Source organism: Peromyscus californicus, unplaced genomic scaffold (assembly GCF_007827085.1).
Source record: "Peromyscus californicus insignis strain IS unplaced genomic scaffold, ASM782708v3 Scaffold_2__1_contigs__length_46816999, whole genome shotgun sequence".
Taxonomy (NCBI): Eukaryota; Metazoa; Chordata; class Mammalia; order Rodentia; family Cricetidae; genus Peromyscus; species Peromyscus californicus.
The window spans coordinates 37,798,337-37,817,029 of NW_026294540.1; the positions used below are offsets into that span (position 1 = coordinate 37,798,337).

At 47.4% G+C, this 18,693-nt stretch overlaps 1 long non-coding RNA gene across 1 annotated transcript in view; it reads right to left on the reverse strand.

Moving 5' to 3' along the window:
• LOC128120438 (uncharacterized) overlaps positions 1 to 17,214 on the reverse strand; it is a 94,974-nt gene extending 77,760 nt beyond the window's left edge. The window contains exon 1 of the long non-coding RNA XR_008221876.1: positions 16,906 to 17,214. This is a non-coding gene — a long non-coding RNA (uncharacterized LOC128120438). The remainder of the gene's footprint in view (positions 1 to 16,905) is intronic.
• Positions 17,215 to 18,693: the final 1,479 nt, after the last annotated feature.

The window sequence follows — 18,693 nt, forward strand, 5'->3', positions numbered from 1 at the left end:
GGCATCCCCAAATGCCAAGTGTCCTCTACCCCCGTAGGTGAATCTTTTATATATATATATATATATATATATATATATATATATATATATATATATATATATTGTTTTTTATGATTTTTTTTTAAGCAGGGAGCCTGGTGTGGTGGTTGATTTTTGTAACCCCAGCACTTGGGTGAGGAAGCAAGAGGATCAGGATTTCAAGGCCATCCTCCACTACACAGTGGGTTTGAGACTACCCACAGCTGCGTGAGACCCTGCCTCAAAAAGAAACAATAGGAAAGGTCTGGAGAGGTGTCTCCATGGTTAAGAGCAGCTACTGCTCAGGCAGAAGACCCAAGTTATCTGAGTTTGGTTCCCAGCATCCACATTGGATTACTCATAACTTCCAGTAACTCCAGCTCCTAGGGACCTGACATCATGGCTGGCCATTCAGCCCCAGGCATCTCTCCAGGGCTGGGATTGCAAGCATATACCAACACAGATTTTCTATGTGGGTTCTAGGAATCAAAGTCAGGTCTCATGCTTACATCACAGCAGCCATTTTACCCATTGAGCCTCTGAAGCAAGGTCTTCAGTGATGGGTATCTACCTGAGTCAAGTTTCAAGTTCAAGCTCATTCCCAGGCACATTATCAGAGGCCCATCAATGTGGAATTACTAGTGGCACTTTTCAAAACTGCATTTATTTGTGTGCATGTGCCTGTGTGTGTTCATGTATGCGTATGGGTGCACACACGCCGTGGTGTATAGGTCAGAGTTCAACTCACAGAGGTTGGTGCTCTCCAGGTATGGAATCAGGCTTGACAGCAGGCACCTTTACCCGCTAAGCCATCTCACCAACCCATGAGTCACACTTATAAATAAATATTTGAGCTCTGATCACATCCGCTTCCTTATTATCCCATCTCATCAGCATACTGCCATTCAAGGACGTAGGTACGCTCTCTACAGTGCTTGGAGGAGGCAGTCAAGTGACTTCCGCAAAGTCACACAGCTAATAAACACCTGGACTGCTTCTAAGATGCAAACTAGCCAGGCACTATATGAAGTGCTGTCCTCTGCCCTCTGTGTTTACCCACAATCCTCTCCTTCATGGGCCCTGGAAGTTGAGCCATTGAGCACAGGGCTGAGAAATCAGACTCCTTTGCTCTAGCAGGGAGGTTGAATCTTGCAAGCTGTGACTGAAGGTGGATGAAGACAGGTGTGTTGAGGAGGGCCAGGACCCACCAGGGTAGGGATGAGGCTGGGCAAGTGCAAATGGGCTCTAGCGATGGGTGGGGCTGAGTCCGCTGTTTTGCCTACCCAGGTCCGGGGCCGACAGACCTATAAACAAGAAACCGTCTCCCACTTTTGGGATATTTTGCCTCCTTTTCTGATGCCTGAGGGTTTGGAGGAAGACAGAATGCCCTGACAATGACCACACAACCATTCTGACATCTACTAGATGTCCCTGTCTCATGTGACAAATTGTCCCAATAAAGCCTTGCTTTGTGGGGGCTGGTGAGATGGCTCAGCAGTTAAGAGCACTTGATGCTCTTGCAGAGGATCCGAGCGTTAAGTGACAATATTCCTGGGGAGATATGAATAAACTTCTTCTCGCCCAGCTAGGAACCAATGTCAGACCAAAGTAAGGGTACCACTAAAGCCAAGTTGGTGAGCCAGTTAGCTATAGAAATATGGGTGAGGGGTTGCTTGCAGGAGCAGAAATGACTCAAAGACAGTTGCATCGCCAAAGCCCACCGCAACATGGGTGACAGCTCACAAAACGGGGAAATCTGAAGCTCACTGCTCAACCCACAGGCAGCTCAAGAGGTTGGCATGTGTCTCCTTCAGACAGACAGGTAGGCTGAGCCTCTTCTAGGCAGCTTGTCTGAGGGGGGTCATTCAGCAGTTCTTATTACTGAAAAATACTTGAGGAGAGAGGGTCCTAGTGAATCTAGTAAGTTTCAGGAACTTCCGGAAGCTATCGAGTAGTTTATTTCTTGAGCTTACCAAGCTTCCCTGTGAAATGGAATGTTTTGCCTCACCTTTAACATCCTGCATCTTAAAGGAGCTTCCCATCCAAAATGGAAGGTTTTAACCCGGAAAGAAACGACTACATGACACCAAGTTTGGCTCCCCGCACCTAGAACTTGAGTGGCTCACAACCATCCTGTAACTTCAGCTTTGGGGGCTCTAATGCCTTCTGCCGGGCTCCCCGGGAACCTGGGTGCACATTCACACATGTGCACACATACAAAATGTAAAAAAAAAAAAAAAAAAACAACTAAATAAAAGTTTACAAAAATAAAATGAGTCACTTTGGAAGCTGAGGAGATAGCTTGGCTACTAAAAGTGCTTGCTTGCAAACATGAGGTTCAGAGCATTAGATTCCCAGGAACTCAAGTAAAACCCAGGCAGGTGTGGTGGCATGCCTGCCATTCTAGCCTCAGAGGTCAGAGATGGAACCTCCCAGAGCAAGAGAGCCAGCGAGACTAACCATATTGAGCTGTAGACTTGATTGAGAGACCCTGCCTCATTGAAAGAATAATAGATTATGATTTCCAACATCAGGGACATGCACACACATGCACACACACGCGTGCTCACACATATGTGTACATACACAAAACCGTGCATACACATACACACGAAAAATGGAAAAAGAAAAAAATAGAGCTGCTTTGGGACCTAGGGATGTGACTAAGTTCTCTAGCACTTGCCTAGCATGCATGAAGAAGCCCTGGTTTTCATTCCTAGCTCTATGTAAAACTGAGTAGGGTGGTGCCTGCCTCTAATCCCAACACTCAGGAGATGAAGGAGCAAAAGTATCAGAAGTTCAAAGTCATCCTTGATTACTTATCAAGGTCAAGGCTAGTCTGACCCAGCTTCAAAACCAAAAAGCAAGGGCTGGCACAATGGCTCAGCAGGTAAAGGTGATCGCCACCATGCTCGGAAACCTGAATTCAACCCGGGGCTGCTCACATGGTGGACGGAGAAAACCAAGACGAGAAAGTTGTCCTCTGATCCCCACACACTTGTGGGGACACAGGTGGGTGTTCAGGCACATGCAGTCTTGTTCACAGTATAAGCACTGCTACTGGGTTAGTGCATGCTCAGGGCCAGCATGCCCAGATGTCCATAGCAATGACGATCCAGGACAAGTGGCCTCAGCTTCCCCTTCCATAGAGGACCTATACAGAGCTCAGCCTGAGGGGAGCACTGGGCACATCACATGTGGGTCACTGTGACTGTTGTGGCCAAGCTGGATCCCTCTCCTGGAAGAGACCAGGCTCCAGCCTGGAACTCCGCCTGGCAGGCCATCCCCTACAAAGATGCAAAGGGTTGAGAGAGAGAGAGAGAGAGAGAGAGAGAGAGAGAGAGAGAGAGCATCTCCATGACAACCATGATACCACCGCCAGGACGGGTGGGTGGGGGGTCACTGGCTTCCCATTTCCAGGCCACAAGCTGGCAACTGAAACCCACAGGCTGGAAAAACTGGGGTGAAGACAAGAGTGGCTTCTGGCAGCAGGCAGATCACAAGCTCCCTAGGTCCCCGGGCTGCAGCCTGAGCCAGAGCAAGCTGGGGGAAAGTAGGCCAAGGCACCCGCCTGCGCAGTGCACCCTGCCTCCCTCCCACACTCCTGCTTCCTAATGCACTGAAAAGGGACCAAATGTTCTTGGAAACACCGGAACCATGAGTGGGTCATGGGCCTCTTGTGGGAGCAGTTCTGAGCCTTGACAGGACCACCAAGGGGATTCCAGGAACCCTTGGGGTGTGCATCTGAGCCTGAAAGAGAAAGGAGAACTCTGACTTTCTATGGCCTTTTAAAAACTTCTGTGGGGCTGGAGATGGAATCCAGGATCTAGTGTGCTAGAGTCACGCCCCTATCCCCTCACTGGGAGATTCTAGGTAGGTGCTCCACCACTGAGTCACACCCCAACCCCTCACTGGGAGATTCTAGGCAGGTGCTCTACCACTGAGCCACACCCCAGCCCCTCACTGGGGGATTCTAGGCAGGGGCTCTACCACTGAGCCACACCCCAGCCCCTCACTGGGGGATTCTAGGCAGGTGCTCTACCACTGAGTCACACCCCAGCCCCTCACTGGGAGATTCTAGGCAGGTGTTCTACCACTGAGCCATGCCCCAGCCCCTCACTGGGGGATTCTAGGCAGGTGCTCTACTGCTGAACTGAACTCGGCCTCTTTTCTGAGGTTTTTGTGCATGCTTGAATGATCATCTCTGCTGGTTAAGAGCGACTGACCACCAGTGTCCTGTTATGATACAATTCTAGTATGAACAGTTTTGTCTCATGTGATGGTTTGAATGAGAATGTCCCTCATAGCCATTGAACACTTGGTCTATAGTTGGATGATACTGTTTGGGGAGGCTGGGGAGGTATGGCTTTGCTGGAGGAAGTATGTCACTGGAAGTGGGCTTCGAGACCTTAACACCTCACCCTGCTTGCAGTTTGCTCTCTCTGCTCTGCGCTTGAGGTTCAAGATGTGAACCCTCAGCTTCATCCCCCAGCCACCATGCCTGCCTGCTACCTCCATTCTGCCACTATGGACTCAACTGTCTAGAACCATTAGCCAAAATAAACTCTTTTGCTGTGGGATGGTCTGTATGTCAAATGTGTTGCTGATTGGTCAATGAATAAATCACTGATTGGCCCATGACCAGGCAGGAAGTATAGGCGGGACTAACAGAGGAAAACTGAGAGAACAGGAAGCTGAGTGGGGAGACACGGCCAGCCGCCATCAGGATAAGGAAGATGTAAAGTACCGGTAAGCCACAAGCCACGTGGCAAGGTATAGATTAATAGAAATGGATTAATTTAAGCTGTAAGAACAGTTAGCAAGAAGCCTGCCACAGCCATACAGTTTGAAACCAATATAAGTGTCTGTGTTTACTTGATCGGGTCTGAGAGGCTGTGGTACTGGCGGGTGAGAGAGATTTGCCCTGACTGTGGGCCAGGCAGGAATACTCTAGCTACAAGCTTCCACACACAAGCTTTTGGGGAAGACACTTCATATCCAAGCTCTAATAACCTTTAGTCTTTATGAATTACACAGTCCACGATATTCCACAGAAGCAACAGAAAGTAGACCAAGACATCTCAGCATTTATCTGTCAGCAGAAACAGTGTTCTTGGGATGGAAGGATTAACTAGACATGAAGATCTAGGCGAGTGCTCCACAGCTAAGTTATAACCTCAGCTCTACTTCTACTTTTTTTTTTGTGGGATAGAGTCTTATTAGGCTGCCTTGGAATTCACTCTGTTGCCCAGGCCGGTCTTGAACTTGTTATCCTCCTGCCTCAACCCCTTGAGTAGCTGGGATTACAGGTCTGTGCTACCATGCCCAACTTGACTTCCTTTCTGAGTCCTGGTTGTCCTGTATTTTCCTAGACAGAGTATCTTAATTTGTTTTCCATTGCTGTGGTAAAGACCATTATCAAAAGCAACTTGGGGAGGGGAGGGGAGGGTGACTTTGTTTACAGCCAACCCAAAGCTCCAAACACATCTACAGTCTTACCCCAGACAAGGTCAGGTCTGTCACAGCAGTCATGATTCTGGTACCAATTTCTGTATCAGTTTGCTTTCTATTGCTGTGATAAACACCATGATCAAGGCAATTTATAGAAATGCTATCCTTTCTGGACAAGTGGGACACAAGGAAAGCGACCACTGTACTCTGCCAAGACAGGGTAAGATGGTCTTTCAGAATTCCTGCTTCTGAAAATGGTCTGTCAGATACTTTAGGCCTGTAGCCAATTTGAATGCACCAACAATGCTGAGAAACATTAGGTGACTGTCCAGGCTGCCAGCTGTCTCCGTCTACTCTCACAAGATTCCCGAAAGTTGTTTGCATCCATGTACCATTTCTCAGGTACCATTATATTCCTTCTCAGGTCTTTGATGGGATTGAAGACTAGCAGTTATAGTTACAACTTAGTAGATAGAACATATTAAGTATTAGATTCAGGTTCTTTAGGATAGGACACCTTTTGGAAGGATCTTTGTAGCATGCCATTTACCTATGCTCTATACTTCTCTGGACTTTAGTATGTGTTTCTTGCTTGATATTGTTTGCATTGGTTGTACTTCCATCTTATCTAGGTCATTATCCCTCATTATTCCTGGACAATATTTGATAACCATTCCTTTGTATATAGTCTTGTATTAGGTTAGAACTTTCTTATTTAGACAAAAAGGGGGAGATGTAGTGGGTAGCCATTCCAGCTTTGATCTGGAAGTTCCAACCCCCATTGAGACTTCGGCAACTGTCACGCCTACAAGGCGGGGCCAAGGGAGGCGCCAGGGGACCCGAGATCTGGATCGGCGGGCGCTCTCTCTGTTGCGGGACCCTGGACTGGAGAGGTGGACTGAGCAGAGCTCCAGAGAACACCGCTGGACTGCGATACACCTTCCCCAGACTCCGCGACCTACCTATTCCTTAATTTGTAAGTTACGCCATTAAATAAATCTCCTTTTAACTACGTGGAGTGGCCTTAATAATTTCACCAATAGAAGCTCGTTCCCCTGTGGGTGGATCCAGTCTTTGCGACAAGATTGGGTCGTGAGAGTTCTGCTTTCACTGCTAGATCAACCCCTTGATTGATTCCCAATACCATGGCATTATTAGCAGGTAGAAATAAGAAGGAGGTGGGGCCTAGCTGGAGGAAGTAGGTCCCGGGGGGCATGTCCTTGAAGGGTATCTTGCCCCAGTTCCTTTTGTTAATTTATGCGTGTGTGCGTGTGTCTGTGTGTCTGTGTGTCTCTCTGTGTGTGTGCATTCATGTGTGGCTAGGGGTGCATGCACATGTATATGTGTGGAAGTCAGAGGGCAGCCTCATGTGTCATTCCTCAGGCTCTGTCCTCCTCCTTGTTTGTCTGGAACTCACCAAATAGACTAGACTGGCTGAGCAGACAGCTCCAGGAATCCACTCGACTCTGCCTCCAGAGTGCAGGTATTGCAAGCATGTAACACTATGCTCCAGGGAATCCAACTCAAGTCCTTATGCTTGCAAAGCAAGCATTTTACTGGCCACAACATGCTTGCAAAGCATGCACTTTACTGACCCCAGGCCCCTAATTACCACTTAAAGATTCCATCTGGTCCCCCTTTTTTAGTGTCTCACAATGAGTAACATTCCACCTGAATTGGTGGCACATACCTGCAATCCTAGCACTCAGGAGATTGAGACAGGAGGAAAACAAGTTCAAGGCAAGCTTGGGGTACATAGTAAAACCCTATATCCAGATAGAAAGATAGATAGATGCATGGATAGGTAGATAGGTAGATTAGGTAGATAGATAGATAGATAGATAGATAGATAGATAGATAGATAGATAGACAGACAGACAGACAGACAGATAGATAGATAGATAGATAGATAGATAGATAGACTTACAGATATAAAGATTAGAGATAGAAATGAAATAGAGATGGATACAGACATAGATGCAGGGTGAGTGTGTGTGTGAGTTGTGTGTGGGAATATGTGTATGTTGTGTGTAGGTATGTGTGTGCATTTGTGTGTTGTGTGTATGAGTGTGTTCTGTGTTGCTATGCTTTGCATTTGTGTGTATGTTCTGTGTATGTGTGTGTGTTGTGTATTTGTGTGTGTTCTGTGTATGTATATATGTGTGTGTTTTGTGTATTTGTTGTGTATTTGTGTGTGTTGTGTATTTGTGTTTGTGTTGCATGTATATATGTGTTTTATATGTGGATATGTTGTGTATTTGTGTGTTGTATATATGGTGTGTGTGTGTGTGTGTGTGGAGTTGTGTGTGTATCCTGTGTGTATTTGTGTGTGTATCCTGTGTGTATTTGTGTGTGTATCCTGTGTGTATTTGTGTGTGTGTGTGTGTGTGTGTGTGTGTGTGTGTGTGGTGTGGTGTGTATGTGTGTGTTTGTTAAGTTTTCTGCCACCACCCTTGATGATGTTGACCATAAGAAGAATTTCAAAATGAACGTGGCATCTCGAATGAGAAGTCTGGTTCATCCCCACACTCACTCATCCCACCCATCTTACCAGGGCAAGATGCTCTGAAACTCTTCCCAGGAGGTAGCCCCTGTGGGAGACTGGAAGCCCTGCAAATATTTGTACTCTGGAAATTATTTGTAGCTATCTTTGGATCGTTTTAAGAAAACTGTCCTGTTTTCTTTCATCCCACTTTACACCAAATGCTCCATGGGTCTTCACAGGACAGTAAATAGACACAATAACACCAGACAGCCCACTCTGTGTCAAATACTCCAGGGACAGATAAATTACTGCACGCAGCAAGAGGAATACCAACGGGGCACTGTCCAAGCTAAGCAGCATCCCAGCTGGGTGACAGGATGGGAGCTTTCAGTGTGGATTCTGACTGTATTATACACTAACTTGCTGGCCTTCGGCATTGGCTCCACACACACACAGCCACCTCCTGTCCTCCAAGCCTGCCCGGGATCTAGGAGATGCTCAAGTGTTGATAGCCCACAGGCTTTTGGGAGGAGCCATTGCAGAACAGCAGTCACCATGGAGGGGCCTTGTGAGTTTGCATGACCATCCAGGACTTGTGCAAATATATCACACAGGCCACACCTGCCTTCTGTGGAGAGTAGTAGTTACTTTTACACAGTATTAGTTACTTCTGCAAAGCTATGATAAAAATACCAGATAAAAATACCTTAAGGAGGGCTGGAGAGATGGCTCAGAGGTTAAGAGCACTAGCTATTCTTCCAGAGGTCCTGAGTTCAATTCCCAGCATCCACATGGTGGCTCACAACCATCTGTAATGAGATCTGGCTCCCTCTTCTGGCCTGCAGGGATACATGCAGACAGAACACTGTGTACATAATAAATAAAATAAATCTTTAAAAAAAAATACCTTAAGGATAAAAAGGTTTGTTTTTCACTCAGTGTCTATATTAGTCAGAGTTCTTTAAAGAAACAGAACTGATAAAATAAAAGGTGTGTGTGTGTGTGTGTGTGTGTGTGTGTGTGTGTGTGTGTGTGTGTGTTATTAGATTGGTTTATAGGATGGGGTCCAGGCAGTCCAACAGTAGCTGTCTCCCGATGGAAAGGCTGTGAATCTGGTAGTTATTCAGTCCATAAGGCTGAATGTCTCAGAATCCTATTGTTGCTGGAGTCCCAGAGGATTCCTAGAAAGCTGCTGGTCTTCAGTCTATGCTGGAATTCCAAAGAACTTGGTTCTAATGCCAGCAAAGGAATGTCTCAGCAACATGGTACATGAACTTGCCAGGCAGCAAGGGCAAGCTGGCAAAAAGCAAAAACTTCCTTCTTCCACATCCTTTTATTTTGGGCTGCCACTAGAAGGAGTGGCCCAGATTTAGTGTGGGTCTTCCTGCTTCAAATAATCTAATTAATAAAGGCCCTCAAAGGAGTGCCCAGCAGTTTGGGTTTTAGTTGATTCCAGATGTAGTCAAGTTGGCAACCAAAATGAGCCATCACCATGTCAGAGGGGTTCAACCCATCTGCTGTGGGATACTCTGTATGCTCTGAATGTGTTTCTCTGATTGGTTAATAAATAAAGTGCTGATTGGCCAGTTGCCAGGCAGGAAGTATAGGCGAGACAAAGAGAGAAGAGAATTCTGGGAACAGGAAGGCCAAGTCAGGATTCTCCAGCCAGAGACAGAGAAGTAAGATGTAAGATACAAGTAAGCCACGAGCCACGTGGCAAGGTATAGATTTATAAAAATGGGTTAATTTAAGATATAAAAACTAGATAGCAAGAAGCCTGAGCCATTAGGCCAAACAGTTTAAATAATATAATCATCTGTGTGTTTATTTGAGTCTGAGTGGCTGCTGGCCCAGGCAGGACTGGAGATAACTTCTGCTACACCCATCATAGCAAGGAAGGCATTGGCCCATCGTAGTTCACATTGACAGAGCATGTGTTGGTGTTCATGCCATAGTAGACCAGGAATGTGGTGGTGTTCACATCATAGTGGACCAGGAATGTGGTGGTGTTCACACCATGGTAGACCAGGAATGTGGTGGTGTTCACGCCATGGTGGACCAGGAATGTGGTGGTGTTCACATCATGGTGGACAGGAATGTGGTGGTGTTCACACCATGGTGGACAGGAATGTGGTGGTGTTCACACCATGGTGGACCAGGAATGTGGTGGTGGACCAGGAAACAAGGGAGGGAACACTGGCATCTAGGTGTTTCTTCTGTTCTTCCTTACTGCACCCGGTCTCCAATACTGTAGGAAGGTGACACACTGCCCGAGTTTCATTTCTGCAGCTGTGATAAAATTCCCTGACAACAAACAACTTAGAGGAGAAAGGCTCGTATTAGCTCACAGCTCCAGGCTATAGTCCATCACCGCAGAGAGGTCACACAGGCAAGAGCCTAAGACCCCAGGTCACATCACATCCCCAGTCAAAAGCAGAGAGAGTGAATGCATGCATGCTTAGTGCTCAGCTCTTTCTCTGCCCTCACACAGTCCAGTGTTGTGGAATATTAGTTTGAGATGTGTTACATTCGCTTATGCTGTGGAACATTTGGTTAATGGTGCAAAGATGTGTTGCATTCATTTATGTTGCATTTGTTTAACTCTGTGAAGCTGTGTTACTCTGCCTGCCTAAAATACCTGATTGGTCTAATAAAGAGCTGAACATCCTATAGCTAGGCAGGAGAGAGAAATAGGTGGGGCTGGCAGGTAGAGAGGATAAATAGGAGGAGAAATCTAGGGAAGAGAGTGAGGATCGAGAAAAGGAGAAGGAGAGGAGGATGCCAGGGGCCAGCCACCCAGCCACACATCCAGCCACAGATTAAGAAGGAAAGAAATATATATATATATATATATATATATATATATATATATATATATATGTAAAAAGCCCAGAGGCAAAATGTAGTTGAAGAGAAACGGGATAATTTAAGTTAGAAAAGCTGGCTAGAAACAAGCCAAGCAAAGGCCAGACATTCATAAAAAGAATAAGTCTCCATGTATTTATTTGGGAGCTGGGTAGGCCCCCAAAGAGTTAAAAAAAAAACTAACTACACACACACACACACACACACACACACACACACACACACACACACATACACACACACCACTAAACTAGCAAATATATGTAATTTTTAGTTTAAAAGAGTGTGGGAGCTGGAGAGGTGACTCAGCAGTTAAGAACACTGGCTGCTCTTTGCAGAGAACCCAGATTTGGATCCCAGCACCTACATCAGGCAGCTTGCAGCCATCTGTAATTCCAGTTCCAGAGGCAAGACACCCTCTTCTGGCCTCTGTGAACACTGGTACACATACGGTATACACATACACACAGAACATGGTGCAGGTACACAATCATACACATAAACATAAATCTAAAAAAAATGATTGGAAACATGCTTCTCTTTGAAAACAAAGAAAAATTATATGGAAGGTCAGGTGAGTCGGGGAAAGTAATGGAACATTCTAGGCCTCAGCTAGGAGGACCTTTACTCCAAGGTGGACTTGAAGGAATGAAGCGGGAGGGGATTTCCAGCCTGGTTTCATACCAAAAGAGACACTAGCAATTTCCCCCTGCTACTATCGGCCCCATTAAAGATCTAATTTCTATTCACCTATAACTTTATTAGGCTCATCCGAGCTATTCATCAAAGAAGCCTGTCTGGGAAAGGGTGTATCGTGGCTTTTATTAAAATGTCCTCTCCGTGGCAACTGCGTTAGGTTTTATGATCCTGCACACAGATCTATCTTGACAATGAGAGTCTTCTCTCCATCACTCCAGTAAAAGAGGTTACAGGTAGAATACCTGGGATCTGGATATCTGAGATGCTGTATCCCCAAGTATGAGCTTTAGAGTCTTTCTGTTGTTGCTTTTAATGTTTTAGGTTTATTTTATTTTTAAAATTACGTGTATGTGAGAGGTACATGTACCTGTAAGTATGCGTGTCTGCAGAGGCCAGGAGAGGGCGCCAGATTCCTCTGGAGCTGGAGTTAAAGGTGAGTGTGAGCCTCCTGGCATGGGTTTTGAACTCGGGTCCTCGGCAAGATCAGTATGTGCTCTTAACCATTGGGACATCTCTCCATCCCTGATTCAGAGTCTTAACTGGGTTTTTTTTTTTTTTTTTGGTTTTTCGAGACAGGGTTTCTCTGTGTAGCTTTGCGCCTTTCCTGGAACTCGCTTTGGAGACCAGGCTGGCCTCGAACTCACAGAGATCCGCCTGGCTCTGCCTCCCGAGTGCTGGGATTAAAGGCGTGCGCCACCACCGTTAACTGGGTTTTTACCTCAAAAACTTTCCCTCCTGTAGAACGGCTAGCGGACTCTCTTTTAGACACTGAACAAGCTTTCCCTCTGTTGCTGTGATAAAATACCCTGACGAAGAGCAACTTAGGAAGGAAGGACGTTATTCCACTTACAATTCAAAGTCATAGTTCATTGTTTTGGGGAGGTCGTAGAGGCAGGAGTTTGAGACAGCTGGTTACATCATATCCACAGTCAAGAGCAGAGAGAAATGAATACATGTCATGCCGCCTGTTCGCTGCTTTCTTCCCTCATACAGTTCAGGGCCCAGCCTAGGGAATGACGCCACCCATGATGGACCGGGTCTGCTCTCCTCAATTAAGTTAAGAATAATCCTCCACAAACCTGATCCAGACAATTCCTCAGATGAGGCTGTCCCCTGGGATCATTCTAAATTGCAGCAAGTGACCTCTTTAAAAAAAATGTATGTGTATGTGTGTGTGTGCATGCATGCCTTAGAGGCCAGAATAGGGAGTTGGATTCCCTGGAGCTGGAGTTATTCTAGACAGCTGTGAGCCACCTCATGGGTATTGGGCACTGATCACGGATCCTCTACAGAAGTAGGACAATCTTTTAAGACCTGAGCCATCTCTCCGGCCCTGCAAGTTGACATTTAAGACCAACCATCTCAACCAGGTTCTTAGCTCAATTCTGGGAGTTTAGATATAGGTTTCCATCCCATTACACTTGCAGCTGACTCTCACAGGTTACCACCTTCCCAAATTCTTGGCTACCCTTCAGCCGTGCACTAAGGCCAGTGTGGTTTTTTGGTTTTGATTTGTTTGTTTCAGTTGTCCCTAGACAGAGCCTAAAGACTCAGGGTGAGGCTGGCTACCAGGCTGCAGGAAGATTATGACAGGTGGCCCTAGGGGTACAGGACTTGGCAGGTTGTGAAAAAACGTTGAGGGAAACAAATGCAAGAGCCTAGACTGGGTGACAGTTACTCAGAGCCACACAGAAAAGCCTGTCCTCTTTGCTTGACTGAGAGATAGTAATCCCCTCCCCGCCAAACTCATTCCAGGTCCGAGCTGCTAGGAAAGCCCCACAGGCGGACAGAAGCATCCAAGGGGTGTGTTCTAGCCCAGCTGTCTTGAGCTTCACAATCGCCTGCCTGTCCCAGGGTGAATTCCCAAAGATTTGGTTGTTGTTAATGATAATTACAGTGCCGCTAAAGAGAGGATAATGAACCCACAAACATCTGGAGACAGAGCCGTCGCCTGCCGCAGGGCCTGGCGTGCAGAGTAAACGAAACAAATCTCATAATTAATAAAACTGAATGCCAGACACGGTAGTGCAAGCTTGAAACCCTAGTGCCTGGGAGGTAAAGGCAAGAGTTCAAGGTCATCCTCAGCTACATAGTCAGTTCAAGACCAACCTGGGTTTTACATAAGACCTTGTCTGAAAAAAAAAAAAAACCAAACCACTGGACCGAAGAGTTGGTTCTGCTGTTAAAGCTTAACACTGCTCTTGTGGAGAACCTGAGTTCGGTTCCCAGCACCCATGGCAGCGGCTCACAACCACCTTTAACTCCAGCTCCATGCGCATCTGATGTCCCTGACCTCCAGGGTCACATGCACTGAGGTGCACACGGCCACACATAGACATGCACACATACACATAAATAAAAAAATAAAAAATAAACCTTGGGGCTGGAGCAATGGCTCAGCAGTTAAAAGTGTGGGATTCTCTTGCAGAGCATCTAAGCTTAGTTCCCAGAACCCACAAGGAGGCTCACAACTGTCTGTAACTTCAGTTACAGAGAGTTTGGACACCCTCTTCTGTCCTCTGTGGGCACTGGATATGTGCATGGTATAGACGTGCTGGCAAAACACCCATATACATTAATGTTTTTAATTAAAAATAAATCTTAAAGTGTGTGTGTGTGTGTGTGTGTGTGTGTGTATGATGTCTACACATGTATGTGTGTTTGCATTCATGGGGGGATAGTGTGCATGTGTGTGTTCATGCATGTAGAGATCCAAGGTTGATGTCCAGAATCATCCTCTATCACTTGTTCACCTTCTTCATGGAGGCAAGGTTTCTCAATCAAACCCAGAGCTTACTGATACAGCTAGTCTGTAGTATCTCTAGCCAGCTTGCTCTGAGAATCTTGTCTCCACTTTCTAAGCCTGGAATTACAAGCAGGCCACCGAGTCCCCCAGACATTTACATGGGTTCTGGGAACCTGAACTCAGGTCCTCGTGCTTGCAGGAAGACAAGCCCCTTCACCTTTATTTTGGGGACTTTCTCTGAACCTCGAGCTCATTGATTTGCACAGAGTTGACACCTGACCTTCATGCCTTTCCTTGATAAAGCCTGTCCCTGGCATAGCTCATCTCAGCTTGCTTCGTTATTCTGCATGAAGGTTAGTTCTCCCAAAAAGGAGCCCTTAGAATTCCTCTTGCTTGGGGTGAGGGATATATTTATCTGCTGTTAGCCTCCCTCTCTCCCTTCTGCATTCTCAGTATCAGGCTTGAGTTCCTTTATAATTTATCAACAAAGGCTCACAGAGTGAGCTCAGCTCTTACTCTGTAGCCAAACTGCCAGCTCACCTCTTAAGAAGCCCACACCTCAGAGGAGGACCCTCAGATCTCCGTGTCCTGAGGCTGGGGATGACTCGTCTGTGAGTCAGGCATAGGGCTGAGCAGGCACCACTATCCTGAGCTGCACCCTGTCTGCCAGAGCTGTGTGTGAGGGAATAAGCTGGGGATGTTCGTTCATTCATTGAATCAGCATGCCTGGGGTGCCTGCTGGGTGCCAGGCACTGGGTTGGGACCTCTTATAGATGCCATCTGTGGTGGTTAGCTTTATTGTCAATTTAACACAACCTAGAATCATCCGGGAAGAGAATCTCAGTGAGGGACTGTTTAGGTCAGGTTGGCCTGTGGACCTGTCTGTGGGGATTGTCTTAATTGAAGTCACTGATTTGGGAAGACTCTGACCACCATGGACAGCATCATTCCCTAGGTTGTAGGGGTAGAGCTGGGGGAGGGAGGTGGTTCTGAACTGCATGAGAGAGGAGAAATTGGGCTGAATGCATGCATGCATTCAGTTCTCTCTGCTCTTGACTGTGAATGACATTCTTGACTGTGGCTGTCATGTGACCAGCTGCTTGCCGTCCTTGCCTTGACTTCCCCAAGTGATGCAGCATAATCTGGAATTGTAAGCCGGACTGAGCCCCTTTTTCCTCTAAATTGCTTTTTGTCAGGGTATTTTATCACAGCAACAGACATGAAAGTAGGGAAACATCTTACATAATCCCCTGCCAGTGCTGGGAGGAAGATGCCCACACGGCCATCCGACAGATGTGGAGTCTGAGGTTCAGGAGACTGTAGTCTGTTGTCACTTTCACCTAGCTGGTGCGTAACAGTGAGTCTTTGTCTGTGGACACCTGCCATCCAAGCCCTTGAGAGGTAGAGGCAAGTGGGTTGGGTGTTTAGGTCAGCCTACAACAAGAAACGAGTTTGTGGCCAGCCTGGGATACACGAGACCATCTCAAAACAAAACAAACAAGGGTTGGCAAGATGGCTCAGCTCCCTGGAACCATGGTGGAAGGTAAGAACCAACTCCCAAAAGGTTTTGTTTTGTTTTGTTTTGTTTTGTTTTGTTTTGTTTTTTTGAGACAGGGTTTCTCTGTCTAGCCTTGGCTGTCCTGGAACTCGATTTGTAGACCAGGCTGGCCTCAAACTCAGAAATCCACCTGCCTCCTGAGTGCTGGGATTGAAGGCGTGTGCCACCACCACCCATCTCCAAAAGTCTTCTAATTTAGTGAACCCATGAATTTGTTGAAAGCTTACTTACAGTAGCATGGATGGGGGTTATGTACAGGAGTGACCCAAAAAACGTCACTGCAAAGTCCAAGAGAGACTCCTGAAAGCTTCAAGGTAAAGCCCCCCCATCCCCCCAGACCTCTCCAGTCCCTCCCCCTGCCCCCCTTTCAATTAATTTCCTACCTCTCATACACTCCAGCATCTCCTAAGACTGCCTGTAGCTAGGCAGGATTACCCGTGGCTCAGAGAGGGTTGCTCAAGAGGGAGGCAATAATGGTATCCCCAAACCCAGGATAACATCATTGAGATCCTTAATCCCATCTGTACAGACCCTGCTTCCCAGGAAGGCACATCCTGAGGTCTGGATCGACGTGGTTTGTTTTTGTTTTTGTTTTTTTTAACACGTATTTATTTGTTTGTTTATTGGCAGGGGTCAGAAGGAGTTGCATGCCATGGAGCCCAGGTGGCAGTCACAGGACAACTTGCAGATGCCCGTTCTCCCTTTCCACCCTTTAGGTTCAGAAGACTGACTCGGGTCCTCCAGCTTGGCAGTGGGCACCTCCACCCAGAGCCATCTTCCTGGCTCCTGAACTTCAGAGGGCACAGTTTTACCCAAGTGTTTCTCCTAACCGAATTCCAAATTCCAGTAGACCTGAATTAATAGATCTTCGAGGGCCAGGCACCGTGCTGGGGGCCCTGGAGCTACAGCCATCAACCACTCCCTCGAGCCAAGAATCCCATAAGTGTGAAGGGACAGTTCAAGGGGCCTGTGCATATGATGACCCACCTCCACTCTGCCCCTCCACCCCCAGCCAGAGGCTCTGGTCTTGCCAGGCACTGCCTATTCTAGGACACAATCCACTTGTTCTAGAGTGTTTCCTACCTGTTCTGGATTGGGCTCTGCCTCTTCTGGAGCCAGGCCCTGGCTTCCACAGCGTGTGTGCTCAGGAGGCTGTCATGTTGATGAAAAGACCAGGGAGCCATCTGCAGGGTTCTTCCTCTCGCTGCCTCTCTGGAGCCCGAAATAAATGAGAAAGAGATGTTTCTGGCAGGGTCTGCTGAGGAGTTTCACGGCAGGAAGGAAAATTGGCTGCAGCAGCAGAGAAATCCTGGAAGGGAGAGGAATTTCTAGGGTAACACACCTCTAGGAAAGAACGTAGGTGTGAGGCTAGGGAGGAGGTGAGCCCACCGCCCACCCCGACGCCTGCACATGCCTACTGTGTGCATGCATACAGGAGGGTATACACCAATGGAGATAAGAACACGAGTCTGAGGAGCCCAGCAGACATCCCAGCCTATATGTCCTCACACGGTTCCCAGCCTTTCCCATCACCTTCCAGCCCCCCTAACATCTGGAGTCACCTTGTCCTTGTATATTTCAACCAAATTGGGCTCGGCACCCATCCAAGACCTGGGAGGGAAGCCAGGTTCTCCCTGACTCCCTGGGGATTCTTTGCAAGCTGACATGGCTCCGGGCCCACCTGGCAGCGTGTTCTGGCTTCCTCTGTGTTCTCCATCTGCCCTGTGATGTGGCATGCCCCAAGCCAGCCGGTCCCTCCTCAGCCACATCCACAGAGTAACAGACTCAAAGCAGCCCATAGGTGGCTTTTCCCAGGCTCTGTCAAAATCTTGACTGCAGTCACAATGAAAGGAGCCAACCTTGACTCTTGATGTCCCTCAGCCAACCCTGCCTTTGGGAACTGCTCCTGTCCCCTCTTCTCCCATCAGAATCTGCCTCAAGGCTCCTTTACCCGGCAGAATATTGCTCAGTGACATGTGTGTTTATAATTTCAGCATTTAGGGGTTGGAGAAGATCAGAAATTCAAGGTCATCCCTGCCTACAGGAACCCTATCTCAAAACAATAACAAAACCAATGGCCTACATAGGATTTGATATTCCCTTCTCCCCTCTCAGGTCCTGCTCTGAGTACCCCACCTCACATCCCAAAGGGCAGCAGATCTCTAGACCCTTCTAGAAACATAAACTCAACAGCCTGGTGTTTGCCTGAGAAGCTCCAGCCTTAAGCTGAACTGAGGCATGCAGCTATGAAATCACTCTTACAGAGGGGAAACTGAGGCCAGAAAGCAAAGCACTTATCTGAATCAAGCCACAAGTGAGTGTATTTGCTGTTTGTTCATTCCCAGCACATGGTTTCAGGAATCCCAGGACAGCCTCATATATATAGCCCAGGATGACTTCCAAGCTTCCGAGTCCTCCGGCCTCTACCTCCCTAGTACTGGGATGGCAAGTGACCCCCACCACCCTTAGTTTATAGGCCGCTAAGGATCGAACCCAGGGCTCATGCATGCTAGATGAGCACTCGACCAACTGTGCCACCTCCCCAGCCTGAGTCAGTGGTTCTGGGTACGCCAAGGTCTTCACCCCATCTCATAGGACCAACAGATCTGGGAATGGGGGGCCCTCCACACCTCAGAATCCTGCATGGACGGGGCTCTGTTATAGCTGGAGGTTCTAAATCTGCAGAGACCACCTCCCCTAACATCTTGTTCCTCACTTTAGATTTGAGGACCCTGGACTATGAGATGGGCAGACCTTAGTGCCTTCCTGTCCCTTCTCTCCACAGCAGCCTGCAAAGTATAGGACTGTCCCATCCTCCTCCTCATGGGAAGCAGCTTTGCTAAAACCATAGGGCTGCTATGAATGGACCAC